Source organism: Papaver somniferum, chromosome 11 (genome assembly GCF_003573695.1).
Source record: "Papaver somniferum cultivar HN1 chromosome 11, ASM357369v1, whole genome shotgun sequence".
NCBI lineage: Eukaryota > Viridiplantae > Streptophyta > Magnoliopsida > Ranunculales > Papaveraceae > Papaver > Papaver somniferum.
In genome coordinates, this window is record NC_039368.1 from 20,927,909 (window position 1) to 20,931,806 (window position 3,898).

The following is a 3,898-nucleotide window of genomic DNA, read 5'->3' on the forward strand; positions in this document are numbered from 1 at the left end:
GTGCGTTAAGTTCAATCAATTAGAATATCCGACCTTGGGTTGTTGATTTACATTGATTGACACTTGAACATTGGTCTTTGGTACCGTTCAAGTTACTCCTCTTATATTCAATCGGGCTCGCAGATTTCTATTTGTTGATTGCGGATTGAATTAAGAGTTATAGATATTAAACTCTTTGATATACTTTTATCTAGATTGAGTCTAACTGTCTAGTCGATTCTCTAGAAAGTATATTGGAGTAAGTCCTCTGAGATTTCCAAACGAATTGTTGGGTGTGGTTGTTAGATCCCCGCATTTTCAGGGATTTTGGGGGAAAATCTCGCGCGAACTTAACACTCACAGAACAAAGAGAGTTTGCAATCGGGATACCTCTGATGTCCCTCATTAGGTCAAAAAATTATAATTTTGTAAAATATTTATAATCAGATAAATTCAAATTATAACATGGTTAGCATAACTCTGAACTCAGAGTGGAGATCGGTTTAACGATTTTGAGTAGAAAAAATCAAAAGAAGAAGAAAAAAATCTGAATCTAGGGTTTACTTCCTAAAATCAAATAAAAAGGAGAAGGATTTTATGCTGGTAGTGACGACACCTTCTTCCTCGACGACGAGAATAAGGGTTTGGTTTTGATGTTGATGATAGCGATGGTGATGTTAGCAGAAAGAGGTAAAGTAAATATGATTCACAGAGAGAACGAGAGAGATAGGAGAAGAAAACGAAAATAAGATAAGAGAAGGAGAGGTCGTTCGATGATAAAAGAGATAAGAGACCTGAGTCAGCTTTCCCAAGTATATGGATGGGCTGATGAGTCAGTTGAAAGTGTAAGCATCCGCACTAATTTTTCGCACGCGTACAATTGGATTTAGTTGCGAATTGCAACTAAAATAAATAGTTGCGAGTTTCGTAATTGTTCTTAGTTGTTGCGAATTTTTTGCAACAGAAATTAGCAACTGAAAATTCGATGTTGCAAATCTGAGTTGCTAAACCCCATAATTGGTGTAGTGGTACCACATACCCATTTAGATGAATTAAAAAGGTATAATTCTAGCATAGACAAACTCGGGATGATTTGACGCGATAAATATTCAAAAGTAAATTAAGAGGTCTTTTTTTAATACGAAAGGAAATTATATTCAATTAAGAGGTCTTTTTTTTAATACGAAAGGAAATTACATTGAATAGAAGATAATTACAATTGTTTATCTTCTTGTAGACATAAAAAATTCAAGAATGAAAGTGATCACTCCATTCTTCGTCACTAGAAAGATTTCTAGCATGTTTTTTTTTAGAGAATGTGCAACATGATTTACATCTTTATGCACATAAGTACAAAGCCAATTCTCCGACTTAGCTAATAATTGTAAACAATCTAAATTAATATTTCTCATTGTCCACTTTATTTTGAATCAAACTAATAAGTGAAGAGGTCGTTTCCAAGGAAGCTAATGAGGGACCGATTCTGGGGCTGTACCAAGTTTCAAATAAAACAAAACATCTTTTGCCTTGGGCTCGGTACACCCCCATTAGCAATTTTGGTGATTTCCCCTGAATAGATGGATTTGTACTTTATCATCCATAATAATTCGTCCTTTTAATGCTTCTGGCTTACCGCTTAAAATGTGACTATGACAATCCTTCCCCAAAACATACTGATAGACACATTTTTGTGTCTACGTTGTCCTTAATTTCATGTATTATTAGTACTCGATTTTTGTACTTATTATGGTATTTTATGTGCTTTTAGGTATTTTTGGAAATAAACATTCTTGGAAAAATCGGCTCGAAAAGTCGTATAAAGCACCAGAAGGAACGTGTTATTCAGACTCTCACTTGTGGATAAGGGGCGCCCAAATGATAAGGGGTACCCAAAGGATATTTGCACCCAAGCAGCTGATCAGAGACATCCCTCATGGCATCTGCTATTCGCACCCCAGGACTGGATAGGGGGCATCCATCTTCTTCTTCACGGGAAAGATATTTTTCGGGAAAATAAATCTCAACTATGTGAGATTCTGGTCATGATATTATGCGGATATTTGTGTCTTTAAGACATGATTATCTTCTTACCATGACAGTAAGATTTTGTACGTATCTTGAGTGGAAGAAAATCGTATACTTTGGATATTTCCGAAAACAGGGAAGGAATTATTCACGGAATTAATTGAAGATATTCTCTTAATTATTTGGCTCAATTAAATGAGAATATTTGGATATACCATACAACTCAGAAGACGTGTGAAAATGGAGAGGAAATATTCCCGTGAAATACTTTCATTAACTGCAAAGATCTTTTGGAGTAATTGAGATGATTGTCGACCTAAGATTGGCTTCACATTATAAATAAGAGTGTCTTGGGTATCAGTGAGGGGATAGAGAGTTTGGGAGAGTTACAGAGCCGAAAAATCGAGTTGCAGAGAACACAATTTCTGCTGCTGCAGAACTGAAGAACAGACTCACGAAGACAGTCGTTTATCAACAGTGATAACGAAACAGAGGCGGGGGTCGTAGAAGCTGAACAACGACAGTTGGCTTTTATCGTTTTACATAACAGTGTTTTGCAACAATTAAAAACGTTGTAAACACTCGATTTTTAATAGTTTTTCTCGAACAGACTCACGAAGACATTCGTTTATCAACAGTGATAACGATACAGAGGCGGGGGTCGTAGAAGCTGAACAACGACAGTTGGCTTTTATCGTTTTACGTAACAGTGTTTTGCAACAATTAAAAACGTTGCAAACACTCGATTTTTAATAGTTTGTTGTTTCTGAAAATCTATTTTTGCAATAGTTGAGAATCAATTTGAACGTGTGAAATTGCATGATTATAATTAGTATCACTTTGGAATTGGTAAATAGGCGGAATCCTAGCCCCAGTCTCTCCATAATTCTCACAACACTTTTTATTTGAGTTTGTTATATTTTTTTTATTTATAAAAATTAAGTCTAAAAAAATCTTCCTTCACAAGCCTCAACGAAACTTCAGTTTTGAGAATCTGTCTCTTCGTGAAGAAAGTACCCCTAGTACTCCTAGACCTTTGGTAGTGCCAGAAATGGCAACTTTGAAAGCTTTGCTAAACCCAACTAGGACCTCTCGTCCGTCTTGTATCAAGTTAGCTGAAACTGAGGCAAATTATGAACTGAAACCTGGGACTTTACAGATGCTCCCAATATTTTTAGGGAAGGAAATGAGAAACCCTATTTTCATGTTAGGGAATTTGAGGAAGTTTATAGTACTATGAAAATTAAGAACCTAAGTGATGATGCGTTGAAACTTAGGTTATTCCCCTTTTCCTTAAAAGATAAAGCCAAATCTTGGTTGTATAGTTTGGACTCTGAGTCAATTGAAACCGATGATCAACTTACTTCTGCCTTTATACATAAGTTTTTCCCAAGGTATAAAACATCGTCTATTAGGACACAAATATGTACTTTTTCCCAATAAGAGGGAGAATCTTTATGTAGGTACTTAGAAAGGTTCAATGACTTGATATATCAATGTCCTCATCATGGTTTGGAGAAGGTTAGGTTAGTTCAGATCCTCTATGAGGGTTTAGATTATTCAACAACAACCATGGTTGAGTCCTTATGCACAGGTGGGTTTGAGAATAAAATTGTTGATGAAGCGATGACATTTTGAAATCGCCGATAAGACCCAACAATGGGAAAATAGTAGGGAACCCCAGAAAACAATTATTCTAAGTAGAGGAAATGTTAATAAGGTAGAAGGATCTCATGAGTCAGATGCCAAAATAGCAGCTATAGACAAAAGGTTAGAAGCCTTAGAATTAGGTCATTCTAGTGGTAGTAGTGGAAGAAATGAGCCTTTTTGGGAAAGCCATGTTGTTGAAGAGCAAGCCAATGCTCTTTATAACAACACTAGGTTTGATAACCGA

At 35.9% G+C, this 3,898-nt stretch overlaps 1 pseudogene; it reads right to left on the reverse strand.

Moving 5' to 3' along the window:
* Positions 1 to 3,418: 3,418 nt before the first annotated feature.
* LOC113325463 lies at positions 3,419 to 3,518 on the reverse strand (annotated as a pseudogene).
* Between the last annotated feature and the right edge of the window lie 380 nt (positions 3,519 to 3,898).